The sequence below is a fragment of the Vulpes lagopus genome, chromosome 4, assembly GCF_018345385.1.
Source record: "Vulpes lagopus strain Blue_001 chromosome 4, ASM1834538v1, whole genome shotgun sequence".
Taxonomy (NCBI): domain Eukaryota; kingdom Metazoa; phylum Chordata; class Mammalia; order Carnivora; family Canidae; genus Vulpes; species Vulpes lagopus.
Window position 1 is genome coordinate 1,648,407 of NC_054827.1, and position 16,410 is coordinate 1,664,816.

Sequence of the window (16,410 nt, forward strand, 5' to 3'; positions counted from 1 at the left end):
TACCTCTCTCAGTCTTTATCTCCTCATGTAGGAGATATTCTTGTTGTCCAACCCTGCTCTATTCTTTGGTTGTCTCAAACATTTTCATTTCAGATTTGCTTTTTTTTTTTAAATCTTGTTTTATTCAAATATAATAGAATGTTATTAGTTTCAGATGTACAGTATAACAATTCAACAATTCTGTAGATTTCTCAGTGCCAATCAAAATAAGTGGACTCAATCCCCTTTATTTTACCCATCTTCTTCCATCTACACTTTAGCGACTGCATTTGTTCTCAGTATTTAAGAATGTTTTTGGTTTGACTTTTTCCTTTATCCATTTGTTTTTTCTTAAATCTTACATATGAGTAAAATCATATGGTGTTTATCTTCCTCTGACTGACTTATTTCACTTAACATGATACCTATAAGTCCATCTATGTTACTGTAAATGGCAATATTTTATTTTTTTATGGATAAGCTATATACCACTTCTTTTTTTTTATTCATCTATCAATGCAGAGTTGCGCTGTTGTAAATAATGCTGCAGAAACATAGAAGTGCATATATCATTACATTTTTATGTTCTTTGGGTAAGTGGCCAGTAGTAGAATTACTGGATTATATGGTAATTCTGTTTTTAATTTTTTTTAGGAACTTTGATACTGCTTTCCATAGTGTCTGCACAAATTTACATTCCCACCAACAGTGCATGAGCTATATGCAAAAGAATGAAACCAGACCACTTTCTTACACCATACACAAAAATAAATTCAAAGTGGATTAAAGATCTAAATATGATACCAGAAACCGTAAAATCCCTAGAAGAAAACATAGGCAGTAATTTCTTTGACATTGGCTGTAGAAACATTTTTCTGGATATATCTCCTAAGGCAAGGGAAATAAAAGCAAATTTAAACTATTAGGACTACACCAAAATAAAACTCTTGCATAGTGAAGGAAATGATCAACAAAATAAAAGACAACCTGCTGAATGGGAGAAGATATTTGCAATTGATATATCCAATAAGGGGTTAATATCTAAAATCTATAAAGAACTTATACAAACAATATCAAAACCCCAAATAATCCAATTAAAAAATAGAGAACCTGAATAGACATTTTTCCAAAGAAGACAAAAAGATGGCCAAGAGACACATGAAAAGATGCTCAACGTCACTCATCATCAGGGGAATACAAAATTAAAACCACAATGAGTTATCACTTTACACTTGTCAGAATGACTAAAATGAAAAACACAAGAAATAAGTCTCTCAGGCAGTTTTGATTGTTGAAACAACCTATTTATTTTTAATAGCTCCCACTTGTTGAAGTTGTACCAAGATCTCTGTATCCCAAAGGGGAGGATCTCAGTCAGCACCTAAATTCAGGATGACTGAAAACCAGACTCTCAGGCAGCAGTTTTAAATTATGCAAATATATACAGTCTTGTTTGGACCATAAGTATTAGCCTCGCTGGCTTATGCCTGAGGGTGAAGCTCCAGGATAAGCAAATAGGCCTCTTTCCCAAAAAGACTGGATATGTACTCAGTCTGTTGTCTGTGCAGAGCCTGCCAAGAACTGTCTCTCCAGTTGTCACAGTCCTGTGGGAGCCAGGAGCAAGCCCCTCTGGCCACCAGAGCCAGGTGATCAAGGGGAACCCCAGCTGCAGAAACTAGGACATCAGACATGTTAAAGAGCCCCCCTCTAATAGATACGGATGTGCTAAAAGCACAGCAGAGGAAAAGTGAGAAGATAGTGACCATCCTCTGAGATCTCATGAAAGGATTATAGTTAGCCCTTAGATATGTATTTAAATAGAAGACCCCCTCGAGTGTCAGCTTGATGGTAAATTATTAGACCTCTTTCACAGAAAGATTGAGCTCTTGAGTTGATGCCATTTCTGTCTCCCAAGTGTGGTAGCTGGGCAAGTATTTTTTCTCTGTTGGTTATACTGTGGGATCTGAGGATGTAATATTCCTGGCCATCAGAGCCAAGTGATAGACACATGTCTCCTGGTAGGCAGCTGGAAAAATTGTGGTGCCACACAAAGATATAAGCTCTTTTCTGGGTGACAGAAAGCTGGGGCGAGGCAGAAGGAGAGTGCAGATTGCATCTACCAGCTTCTGTTCCCTGAGAGCAACTCCATGGGCTCATGGCTGCCAAGCCAGGTGTCTATCCCTCAGACCAACACTCTGGCCTCTTCCTCAAAAAGACTGGGTGTGTTTTTCAGTGTATCTGTGCAGTGCACTGGGGGTGGTAGCCTGCCAAGAGCCATCTCTTCAATTGTTAAAGTCTCATGGGATCCAGGAACATGAGCTCCCATTGGCCTCCAGAGCCAAGCAATTCAGGGGTATCCCCCAAGTGGCAACCACAAAATCTGGGGCATCAGACACAACTGTCGGTTCCTCTCTAGGACATATTTGCTCTCTGGAGGGCTGCATGGGGAGACTGAGCCGGTGGCATCTGATGCCTCCATGAGGTAGATGAGGAGCTTAAAGGTGACAGCTGCTGTAGGGGGGATTGACTTATTTCACTCCGCACAATACCATCCAGTTCCATCCACATCGAAGCAAATGGTGGGTATTCATCATTTCTAATGGTTGAGTAACTTATTCCGTTGCATATGTACCATGTCTTTATCCATCATCTGCCGAAGGACATCTCAGCTCCTTCCACAGTTTGGCTATTGTGGACATTGCGGCTATGAACACTGGGGTGCAGGTGCCCCTTTGAATCACTGTTTGCATCCTTTGGGTAAATCCTCAGCAGTGCAATTGCTGGGTCATAGGGTAGCTCTATTTTTAACTTCTTGAGGAACCTCCACACTGTTTTCCAGGGACCACACCAGCATCTTGAACTGGGAATGGTTTCCTTGGATATTGGATGATGCTATTCAGGTCTTTATCTGAAAGTGATGCTTCAATGTCACCAACATGAGAAAGAAGATGCAGACTTGGGTGTTTCTCCCAACATCGGATGAAGCATTTTTTTTTATTAGACTTGAAACATGTAGACCATCAAATACCTATTAGCTGCTTTGGAGCTTTCTAATATCTTTATTGGCACCAGAATACAGGAGAAGTTTCGCCTTTACTAGCAAAGTGCATTTCTGTTGCATTTTTAAGAATTTTTTTCTCTGATACTTGGCTTCATGTTGGCTCACCATTTTAGTGCTGAGCAGGTCCCTAAGATTCTTTCACCATATCTGAAAGAATGCTGCCCACGTGGGGGGGAGTAGCCTGGTCTCTGATATTTTGAACTTCCTGTATCTCATAGCTGGGCTAGATTACTAATTTAACACAAAAGATAGAAATAAGTAACAACCACATGGAACAGATGCCTTGGGGCAGGGGTATGTGGCATGCACACTGTCTCCAGACATGTCAACCTCAAAACTTGAACATGTTCACCAACCAGGAGACTCATGTTAATTTTTTTTTAGCATTCTGGAAAAATGTTTTATTGAATTATACACACAAAACAGTGCACATATTGTGAATATACAGCTTAATATATTTCCACAAACTAACCAAGTCCATGTAATCAATACTTGGATAAGAAAGCAGAATTACCAGCATGCTACCCCTTTCATTCACTGCCCACCCCATCCCCACCGATTGCAACTCTCCTAACTTCTAAGTATGAGTTACCTTTTTATAAATTATTTTTTCAGTGTATTTAAGAAACAAGTTTGCACATTTCTCTCACCCCCTGCCTCTGGCAAGCACTATTCTGTCCTGTGTGTCTACACACTTGGCTTTGTTGTTGTTAACATTTCACATAGAGATGAGGTACTTGTCATTTCTCTCTGATTTATTTCACTTAGCATAATGCCCTTGAGATCCATCCAGGTTGCTGCAGTGGCATAATCTTATTTTCCATTGCTTAATATTTCATTATTTTGCATGCTCTCCATTCATACGTTGATGGACACTTAGGTCATTTCCCTATCTGGGCTATTGTAAAAAATGCTGCGTAATCACGGCAGTGCATGTTTACGTTACCACCAACACGCACCAAGGGTTCACTTTTCTCTACATTTGACACTTGCTATCTCTTGCCTTCTTAAAAATGCCCATTCTAACACAAGAGGTGATATTTCAGTTTGCATCTCTCTGATGATGATGTTGAGCATCTTTTCATGTATCTATTGGCCGCCTCTTATGTCATCTTTGAAAAAACGTTTATTCAAATATTCCTCCCATTTGTGAAGTAGAATTGTTTGGTTTTTCTGCTATTTAATTATATTTACATATTTGGATATTAGTCCTTATCAGACATATGATTGGCAAATATGTCCTCTCACCAATAGGTTGCCTTTTTCCTTTGATGATGATTTCCTTTGCTGTGCAGAAGGTTTTTAGTTTGATATAGTCCTACTTACTTTTTCTTTTGTTCCATTGATTTTGTATCAGATCCTAAAAATCATTGCCAAGGCTAATGTCCAGAAGTATACCCCTTATGTTTCCCCACAGAGTTTTATACTTTTAAATCTTAAAAAAAAAGATTTTATTTATTATTCATGAGAGACACAGAAAGGCAGAGACATGAGCAGAGAGAGAAGCAGGCTTTCTGCAAGGAGCCCAATGTGGGACTTGATCCCAGGACCCTGGGATCACAATGTGAGCTAAAGGCAGATGTTCAACCATTGAGCCACCCAGGTGCCCCTGAACTTTAAAATCTTTAAACCATGTTGATTTTATACCTTGCAATTTTACTGAATTCATTTATTAGTTTTAAGAGTTTTTTGATGGAGTCTTTGGCCTTCTCTATATATAATATTAAATCTTCTGCAAATAGTAACAGTTTTATTTCTTCCTTTCTGATTTGGATGCTTTTTATTTCTTTTTCTTGCCTAATTGCTCTAGCTATGATTTTCAATACTGTGTTGACTAAAAATTGCAAGAGTGGGCGGCATCTTGTTCCTTTAAGGAAAAAAACTTGCAGTTTTTCACTATTGAGTATGCCGCTCACTGTGCCACATGTCATAGTCTTTATTAATTATTCCAAAGTATGTTTCCTCTATACCCATTTATTGAGAGTTTTTATCATAAATGAATGTTGGATTTTCATCAAATGCTTTTTTTTGCTTCTACTGAGATGATTATACAATTTTTATTCTTTATTTTGTTAATGTATTTCACAGTGACTGATTTGTAGATGGTGAACCTTTCTTCCAGTCCCAAAACAAAACATCACTTGTATGATCCTTATATAATAATGTATCGTTGATTTTAAAAAATATTTTATTGAGAATTTTGCATCTATTTTCCTCTGGTATATTGACCTATAATTTTCTTGGATCCTTATCATGTTTTGGCATCAGAAAAATGGCCTTAAAATGAGTATGTGATGACTCCCTTTTCTATTTTTGGAAGAGTTTGAAAAGAATGGGTGCCAGTTCTTTGAATGTTTGATAAAAATTTACCCATGAAGTGGTTTGGTCCTGGACTTTTGTTTTGAGGGAAGGTTTTGCCCTATTAAATCAGTCTTGTTATTAGTAAAAGGTCAGTTCTGAGTTTCCATTTTATCATGACTCGATCTTGGTAGATATTGTGTTTCAAGAATTTATCCCTTCTGCTGCCCAATTTGTTGGTATATGACTTTTAATAGTAGTCTCTCATAATCCTTTTTATTTCTGTGGTATTAGTTGTAACCTTTATTTCTGATTTTATTTGTTTTGTCCTTTTTTCTTGGTGAATCTCACTAAAGAACTAGCTTTTAGTTTATTGGTATTTTTCTACAGTTTTTAAAATGATTTTATTTGTTTGAGAGAGAGCAAGCAAGCAGGGAAGGGGGCAGAGGAAGAGGAAGAGAAGCAGACTCCCCTCTGGGCATGGAGCCTGATCTGGGGCTTGATCCCAGGACCCTGAGATCATTACTCAAGCCGAAGTCAGATGCTTAACTGAATGAGCCATGCAGGTGCCCCTCTATAGATTTTTTTTTAATTTAAATTTTAGTGAGTATGTGGGCATTATTGGTTTCTGGACTAAACTCAGTGATTCATCACTTACGTACAACACCCAGTGCTCATCACAACAAGTGCCTTATTTAGCGCTCATCAGACATCTAGCCCAGCCCCCCTTTCCTTCTCCATCAACCCTCAGTTTGTTCTCTGTTGTTAAGAGTCTCTGATTGTTTGTTTCTTTCTCTCCTTTTTATCTTTTCACTTTCCCCACAGGTTCATCTGTTTTCTTTTTTTTTTTTTCATCTGTTTTCTTTCATAAATTCCACCTATGACTGAGATCATATTTGTCTTTCACTAACTTATCTCACTTAGCATAATACACTCTAGCTCCATCCATGTCATTGCAAATAGCAAGATTTCATATTTTTTTAAAATTTTTTTTAAATTTTTATTTATTTATGATAGTCACAGAGAGAGAGAGAGAGAGAGAGAGAGAGAGAGAGGCAGAGACATAGGCAGAGGGAGAAGCAGGCTCCATGCACCGGGAGCCTGATGTGAGATTCAATCCAGGGTCTCCAGGATCACGCCCTGGGCCAAAGGCAGGCACCAAACCGCTGCACCACCCAGGGATCCCAGATTTCATATTTTGATGGATGAGTAATATTCCATTGTGTGTATACACACACACACACACACACACACACACACACAGACTTCTTTATCCATTCATTAACTGATGAACATTTGGGATCTCTCCATAATTTGGCTATTGTTGATAATGCTGCCATAAACATCAGGGTACATGTGCCCCTTTGAATCTGTATTTGAAAGCTCTAAATATGAGACAGGAGACAGGAAATCATCAGACTTCCAGAGGAGAACATAGGCACCAATCTCTTTGACTTTGACCACAGTGAATTCTTGCTAGACATGTCTCCAAAGGCAAGGGAAGCCAGAGAAAAAAAGGAACTATTGGGACTTCATTAAGATAAAAAGCCTCTACACAGCAAAGGATACAATCAACAAAATTTAAAAGACCACCCACGGAATGGGAGAAGATATTTGCAAATGACCTCTCTGATAAAGAATTAGTATCCAGAATTTATAAAAAACTTACCAAACTCAACACCCCAAAAATAAATAATACAGTTAAGAAATGGGCAGAAGACATGAAAAACACTTTTCCAAAGAAGACATCCAGATAGCCAACAGACACATGAAAAGATGCTCCCCATCACTCATCATCAGGGAAATACAAATCAAAACCACAATAAGACACTACCTCACACCTGCCAGAATGACTAAAATGAACAACACAAGAAGCAACAGGTGTTGGTGAGGATGTGGAGGAAGGGGAACCCTCTTGCATGCTGGTGGGAACGCAAGCTGGTGCAGCCACTCTGGAGAACAGTATGAGGTTCCTCAAAAAGTTAAAAATAAAACTACCCTACAATCCAGCAACTGCACTGCTAGACATTTTCTATAGCTTTTTCAAGCATGTTCTATTTCATTTATTTCTGCTCTGTGTTACTTCCTTCCTAATACTGGCTTTGGGCTTTGTTCTTTTTCTAGTTCCTCGAGGTGTGAAGCTAGGTTGTTATTTGAGACTTCTCTTGTTTCTTCAGGTTGGCATTTATTGTCATGAACTTGACACCACCGCTTCTTCTGTTTCCCAGAAATTCTGGCATATTCAGGCTTTCATGTTGTTTGCCTCAGGTATTATATTTCCCTTCTGATTTCTTTGACCTACAACCTGCTTGGATCAGTAGCATGTTTAATTAATCTCCACGTATTCTGAAATTTCTAGTTTTCTTCCTGTAACTGAATTCTAAGTTTCAAACCATTATGGTTGGAAAAGATACTTGGTATGGTTTCAGCATCCTTAAGTTTATTAAGATTTGTTTTGTAACCTAACATATGATCTTTTTTGGTGAATGTTCTATGTGCACTTGAGAAGAATGTGAAATCTGTTGCCTTTGGATAGAATGTTCTGTATATATCTGTTACTCTATCTGGTCTAATATGTCATTTAAGACTAATGTTTGTTAATCTTCTGTCTGGGTGACCTATCCATTGATAGAAGTGGGATATTACATTTCCCTACTCTTGTACTGCTGTCTATTTCTCCCACTGGGTCTCTTAATATTTGATTTATATATTTAGGTGCTGTATGTGGGCTGCATAAATATCTAAAAATGTCATAATCTAGAGCTGGATTGATTTTATCATTATGTAACTCTCTTTGTATATTTATACAGTCTTTGTTTCAAGGTCTGTTTTATCTGATAAAAATAAAGCTATTCCAGTTTTTTTATGGTTTCCAGTTGCTCAAAGTAACTTTTTCCATCCTATCATTTGTAGTCTGTTTCCTTATGTCCTAGTGAGTCTCTTAACAGGCAGCATATAGATGAGTCTTGTTTTTTATTTAGTCAGCCACTGATGTCTTTGGATGGATAATCTAGTCCGATTGTATTTAAAGTACTTATTGATAGGTGTGTGCTCTTCTCCTTTTTTATTAATTGCATTCTGGCTGTTTTGATGTTTCTCTCTGTTCCTTTTGTCTTTTGCCCTCTGTGGTTTGGTGACTTTGTTTAATAATATGCTTACATTCGTTTCTCTTTTGTGTATTTTACTATAGGTTTTTATGTAGTTACTATAAGGCTTACAACATATCTATAGCAGTCTATGTCAAGTTGATAACAACTTAAGTTTGGTCCCATTCTAACATTCAGGATTTTTACTATTTCTCCATTTTGTTTTTGGGGTTTTTTTTAATACCAAATTTTACATCTTTTGATCTTTGTATTCCTAAACTAATTATTGTAATTTTAGTTTTTATTGCTTATGTCTTATAATATTTATGCTAGCTTTAAAAGTGAAATAATTTACTTTTATTATATATTTAACTTTCAGACCAGATTTATTCTTTCTTATGTGTTCTTAACTAATAATTGCTTTTCTTTTCAACTTAAAGAAGTCTCCTTAACATTTTTGAAAGGTTGGTTTAGTGGTGGTGAACTCCTTTAGCTTATGTGAAATATTCCATTCTTCAATTCTGAATGATAACCTTGCATAGTAGAGTGTTCTTGGTCATTTTTTTTAATTTCAGCACTTTATTATTTCATGCCGCTCCCTTCCAGCCTGCAATGCTTCTGCTGAAGGATTTGCTGATAGTCTGATGGGGGGGGGGGGGGGGCGTGTTCCTAGCACATAACATACTGTTTTTCTCTTGATGCTTTTAAGTTTCTCTTCTTTAATTTTTGATATTTCAGTTATAATGTACCTTGAGGATGTCTGTGGGTTTATCGTCCTTGGAACTTTATAGGCTTCCTAGATCTGGATGTCTGTTTCCTTTCCTAGGTTAGGAAAATTTTTATTTCATGAAATAAGATTTATGCCCCTTTCTCTCTTTTTATCATGGCTTGGAATCTCATTTATTTTTAGTACTGAATGACAATTCATTGTCTGGATATACCATCATCTACTTAGCTCTTCACTTACTGAAGGACATTGGATTTTTTCTATATTTTGGTAATTATGAATAAAGCTGCTATTAAAATCTGTGTGCAGATTTTTGTGTGAACATAAATTTTCAGCTCCTTTGGGTAAATACCAAGGAGTGTGATTGATGGATCATGTGGTAAGATTGTGCTTAGTCCTATAAGGAATCACCAAATCATCTCATACCATTTTGCATTCTCAGCAGCAGTGAAAGAGAGTTTGTTACTCCACAACCTCATCATTATTGGGTGTTGTCAGTGTCTCAGTTTTTGTCATTTTAGTAAGTGTGTAATGGTATCTCACTGTTATGGGGATTGATTGATTGATTGATTGATTTGACAGAGAGCACAAGCAGGGGGAGAAGGAGGGAGAGGGAGAAGCAGGCTCCCCGGTGAGCAGGGACCCTGATGTGGGGCTCAGTCCCAGGACCCTGGGATCATGACCTGAGCCAAGGGCAGACACTTAACCAACTGAGCCACCCAGGCATCCCTACTGTTGTTTTAATTTGTATTTCCCTGATGACATATGATGGGATACATCTTTTCATGCTTATCTGCCATCTGCATATCCTTTTCGAGGAATTGTCTTTTAAGGTTTTGTCCCATTTATAAACAATGTTTGTGTTCGTATTGTTGAGTTTTAACAATCCTTTGTGTATTTCAGATACCATCCTTTACAAATATATCTTTTGAAAATATTATCTCCTAGTAAGTGGCTTTTGTCTCATTATCTTAATATTGTCCTCCACAGTTCTGAATTGAATGAAGTCCAGTTTATCATTTCTTCTTTCATGAATCATGGCTTTGGTGTTGAACCTAAAAGGCCAATTCTACATCCTACACCATCTATGTTTTCTCCTGTGTTATTTTCTAGGAGTCAGGTAGTGTCAATATTCCAACTTATTTCTTCTCAATAAATAGTGTGGGTACTGAATCCTTTGCCTCTCCCTATTAATTTTGAATCCATTTGTTGATATCCACAGAATAATTCCACTGAATCTATAGACCATTTTGGGAAGAACTGACATGTTGGCAACATTGTGTTGTCGTCTTAATGAACATGGAGTATCTCTCAATCTACTTAGTTCTTTGATTTCATTCATCTGGGTTTTGCAGTTTTCCTCATTTACTCTTAAACATATTTTGTCCAGCTTATATCTAAGTACTTAATTTTAGAGGGTTCTTTTTTTCTTTTTTTTTAAATTTTATTTACTTACATATTCATGAGAGACAGAGAGAGAGAGAGAGAGAGGCAGAGGCAGAGGGAGAAGCAGGCTACATGCAGGGAGCCCGATGTGGGACTCAACCCCAGGATTCCAGGATCATGCACTGAGCTGAAGGCAGATGCTTTAACCACTGAGCCACCCAGGCATCCCAATTTTAGAGGGTTCTAATGTAAATAATATATTTTTAATTTTAAGTTCTACTTGTTCATTGTTAGTATACAGGAAAACGATTGACTTGTATATTAACCTTACATCCAGAAATCTTGCTATAATTGCTTATTAGGTCCAGGAGTGGTTTTTTGGTCATATATTTCACATTTTCTATATAGAAGATCATGTTATGTGCAAACAAAGGCATCTTTATATCTTCATTCTCAATATGCATAATTTTAAATTTCATCTTCTTATCGCATTAGCTAGAACTTCATCATGCTGTTGAAAAGGAGTAATAAGAGGGAATGTATTGCCTTGTTCCTGATCTTAGTGGAGAAGCTTCAAGTTTTTTTTTTTCCAATAAGTATAATGTTAGTTTTCACTTTCTTTGTAGATAGTCTTTAAAAGGTTGAGGAAGATCCCCTCTATTCCTAGTTTAGTGAATAGGTATAGTTTTACTATGAAGTTCATAAAGTCCTTGAAAAAAAAAAATCACTCAGTGAAAATTATTTTCTAGAATACTCTATGTAAGGCAATCTCTTCCCTGAATATTTAGTAGAATTTGCCTGAGGGTTGTGTGTGTTTATTCATATTCAGATATTTGCATCTTATTGATCAGTTTCATTAGGTTATTTTCGATACTTTTTGCTCTGTTCCCTTTCTAAGCTGTTCTAAATGACTAAAGTCAAAGACCAGTGACTGGTGGAGCAATCAAGCTAAAGAGTGTTGAGAACACTGGTCCCAAGCAAGACCTGAAGGACTCCTTTTCCTGAAACATGGTATTTTTTGTTTATTTTTTTAGTATAGTAGACAAGATAATGTGGAATTCACATGTCCACCAGGAAAAAGACAAGCCTAGAGCACTGTAAACCTCTCACAGATGTCTGCTTGGTTTTACATGTTTGAACAAAACTACAAAGTCTCATTTCATGCCCTTATTTTGACTGTACTCAGGTTTCACCCAGGTATCTCTTTGGAAGTCTGCATGACCTCACAGGTGGTCCTTGAGCGCTGCCGACTTGGATGCTCAAATCACTGCTCTTCAGTCCACTTGAGCATATTATTTTTTGGGGAGATATTTGGTGATCGGCACCATCCTATTCAGCTCCTTACCATGGCAGTGTCTCCTTGGTGAAAAGAAAGATTTTTCCCCAAGCTGTAAAGAAACTGAAGTGTTCTTCCAGTGTTAAAATTGTATGAATTAACCAACTGGATATCTTTTATTTTACTGGACAAATAGTGCCTTACATTGAACCTGCTTGTATTCTAATCTCTAGTTATTATACTTGGTTGTATTATTGTACCTCTGATTTTTAAGCCCATTTTTTTCTGAATTATATCTATTTATTCTAATATTATACCAGATCAACTTTTACATTTTCTTTTCCATCAGGTGCCTTTCTTAATTTCATATAAGTTATCAAAAGTATCTCAAAATTAAAAACTTAGATATAAAAATGTGTGTGTAAAATATATGTAAAAATGTAAAAACATTTCCTTTTTCAAGTCTACTTTTTTTTTTTTTTACTTTCTTTTCCCTTCTTCTTTAAGCTTTCAGAAATTTACCTATTTTATCAGTGTTCTCAAAAATCGTTTTTTGATTAGTGAAATTTTTTTCATTTCCTTATGTTTATTTTCCCAGTTGGCATATATCACTGTTATAAATTTAAGATGTACAGTATAATGGTTTGAAATACATATATTGTGAGATAATGATGCAGTAAGTGTAGTTAGTATTCATCTCATATGAATATATATATCTCCATATATATATATGAGTATTTAAATATATTTATATATTTAAAATTTAGTACTATCTACACCTAATGTGGGACTTGAACCAATGACCCTGAGATCGAGAATTGCATGTTTTTTGACTGAGCCAGCCAGGCACCCCAAAAAGAGAAATTTTCATTATGATAGGAACTCTTACAAGTTACTCTCTCAACAACTTCCCTGCAGCAGTGTTAGCTATAGTCTTCACATTAACATGTTGAACATTATACTCCTGATACTTACTTATAACTGGACGTTTTACTTTTTGACAATTTTCCTGAAACTCTCTTCACTCCAACCCTTACCTCAAATAACTAAAAATCTGATCTTTTTTTCTGTGACTTTGGTGTTTCTTTTTTAGTTTCTACATATAAATGAGATTATATGGTATTTGCCCTTCTCTGTCTGACATCTTTCACTTAGCATATTCTCTCAAGATCCATCCCTGATGTCACAAATGGTATATTTCCTCATTTTTTACAGTTAAATAGTATTCCATTATACATATAAATTTATATTTATGAACCATATATATCATGTATATGAGAATTGGATATTCATATGTAAAGGATTAAAACTAGACCCTTATATTACCACAACTTCTTTATTCATTCATCAATTGATGGACACTTAACTTGGTTCCATGTTTTGGCTATTGTAAATAATGCTTCAGGGAACATAGGGGTTCAGGTGTCTTTTCAAGTTGAGGTTTTCATTTCCTTTGGGTATATGCCCAGAAGTGGAATTGCTGGATCATATGGTATTTCTATTTGCTTTGGAGGGTATTTTTGTGTTCTTAAAATTTCAGTATAACTAACATTCAGTGTTCTATTAGTTTTAGGTGTAAATATATATTCAGTATTCCATTAGTTTTAGGTGTAAATATAGTGAATCAACAGTTCCATACATTTTTCAGTTCTCATCATGGTAAGCATACTTTCTCAATCCCCTTCACCTATTTCAACCATACCCACCTTCCCTTGATGATCACTAGTTATTTATCTATATTTAAGAGTCTGGGTTTTATCCCCTTTGCCCCTTGTTCCTTTGTTTTGTTTCTTAAACTCCACATATATGTGAAATTATATAGTATTTGTCTTTTTCTCTCTGAATTATTTCACTTAGCACTATACCCTCGAATCCATCAATGCTCTTACAAAGGGCAAGATTTCATTTTTTGTGGTTGAGTATTATTCCATTGTGTGTTTGTGTGAGTGTATATATATATATACATATACATTTTTATATACAAATGTATATATGTGTATATATACACAAATATATATATATTTTGTCTTTATCCACTCATCTATTGATAAACACTTGGGTTGCTTCCCTAATATGACTATTTTAAATAGTGCTGCAGTAAACATAGGAGTGCATATATCTTTTTGAATTAATGTTTTTGCATTCTTTGGGTAAATACCCAGCAGTGGAATTACTGGATCATATGGTAATTCTGTTTTTAGTTTTTTGAGGAACCTCTGTACTGATTTCCACAGTGGTTGCCTCAGTTGGCATTCCCACCAACAGCGCATGAGAGTTTCCATTTCTCCACATCCTTGCTAAATGTGATTTTAGCCTTTCTGACAGATGTGAGGCAATACTTTCAACTGTGATTTTTTGGGTATTAACCTCTTATTGAACATATCATTGCAAGTATCTTCTCCTATTCTGTAGGTTGTCTTTTAGTTTTGTTGATTGTTTCCTTTGCTGTGAAGAGGAGTGTTATTTTAATATAGTCCTAGTAGTTTATTTTTGCTTTTGTCACTCTTGCCTCAGGAGACATAACTAGAAAGAAATTATTAAGGGTGATATCAAAGATGCTACTGCTTGTGTTCTCTTCTAGGATTCTTATGGTTCCCTATCTCAAATTTAGGTCTTTCATCCATTTGGAGTTTATTTTTGTGTGTGTTGTGAGAAGGTGGTCCAGTTTCAGTCTTTTGCATGTAGCTGTCTAGTTTCCCCAACACCATTTGTTGATAAGAGTTTTTCCTATTACCTACTGCCTTCTTTATTGAAGACTAATTGACCATATAATTGTGGGTTTATTTCTGGGCTCTATATTCTATACCATTGAACTATGTGCCTATTTTCATGCCAATACTACAGTGTTTTGATTATTACAGCTTTGTAGTATATCTTGAAATCTAGGATTGTGATACCTTCAGTTTTGTTCTTTTTCATGATTGCTTTGGATTTTGGGGGCATTTTGTGTCTCTACAAATTGTACCATTACTACTTATGTGAAAAACGTTGTTGGTATGTTAAAAATTATTTATCTATAGATTTTATTTACTTTATATAAATATTTATTTAATATAGATTTTATTTATTTATTTAAGAGAGAGCATGCACAAGCAGGAGGAGGGGCAGAAGAGGAAGGAGCAAACTCACTACTGAGGAGGAAGGCCAGCGGGGGTTCTATCCCAGGACCCTGAGATCAAGATCTGAACCAAAGGGAGACACTTAACCAACTGAGCCGTCCAAGCTCCCCTGTCATTGGTATTTTGATTGAGATTGCATTAAATGTGTAGATTGCTTTGAGAAGTGTGGAAACTTTAACATTTGTTCTCCCAATCCATGAGTATGAGATGTCTTTCCATTTGTTTCTGTCACCTTCAATTTCTTTTATCAATTTTTATAGTTTTCAGAATATAGGTTTTTCACCTCCTTGGTAAGTTTATTCCTAGGTATTTTGTTATTTTTGTGCAATTGTAAATGAGATTGTTTTCTTAATTTCTCCTTCTGCTACTTCATTATTAGCATTACAGAAATACAACAGACTTCTATATGTTGATTTTTGTATCCTGTGATAACTGAATTTATTTATCAGTTCTAGTAGTTTTCTCATGTAGTATTTAAAGTTTTCTGTATATATTATCACACCATCTGCAAATAGTTTTACTTCTTCCTTATCAATTTGGATGCTTTTTATTTTTTTTCATGATCCAATTGCTGTGGGTAGGACTTCCAGTTCTATGTTGAATTAAACTGGTGAGTGGACATCCTTGTCTTTTTCCTGACCTTAGGGAAAAAGCTCTGATATTTTCACCATTGAATATGATGTTAGCTGTGGGCTTTTCATGTATGGCCTTTATTATGTTGAGGTATGTTCCCTCTAAACCTACTTGGTTGAGGCTTTTTTTTTTTTTATCATGAATGGATGTCGCACATTGTCAAATGCTTTTTCTGCTTCTATTGAAATGATTATATGATTTTAAATCCTCTCTTGTTAGTGTGATATATCAATCAATGCAATTTACAAATGAATCACACTCATATCCCTGGAATAAACCCCACTTGATCATGTTGAATTATATTTTAAGGCATTATTGGATTAAGTTTGCTCATATTTTAAGAATTTTTTCTATGTCCATCAGAGATACTGGCCTATAGATCTCTTCTTCCTAATGTCTTTACCTAGTTTTGGTATCAGGGTAATGCTGGCCTCAGGAAGCTTTACTTCCTCTTCTGGTTTTTTTCTTTTCTTTTCTTTTTTTGAATGGCTTGAAAAAAATAGGTATTAACTTTTTTTTTTAAGATTTTATTTATTTATTCATGAGAGACATGGAGAGAGAGAGGCAGAGACATATAGGCAGAGGAAGAAGCAGGCTCCCTGCAGAGAGTCCAATGCTGAATTTGACTCAGGACCCCAGGATCACGACCTGAGCTGAAGGCAGACTCTCAATCACTGAGCTACTCAGATTTTTGGTAGAATTCACCTGTGAAGCCATCTGGCCCTGGACTTTTGTTTGCTGGGAGTTTTGTTTTATTACTGATTCAATTTTATTGATGGCAATCAGCCTACTCAGCTTTTCTATTCCTAATTCAGTTTGGGGAGGTTATATGTTTCTATGAAATT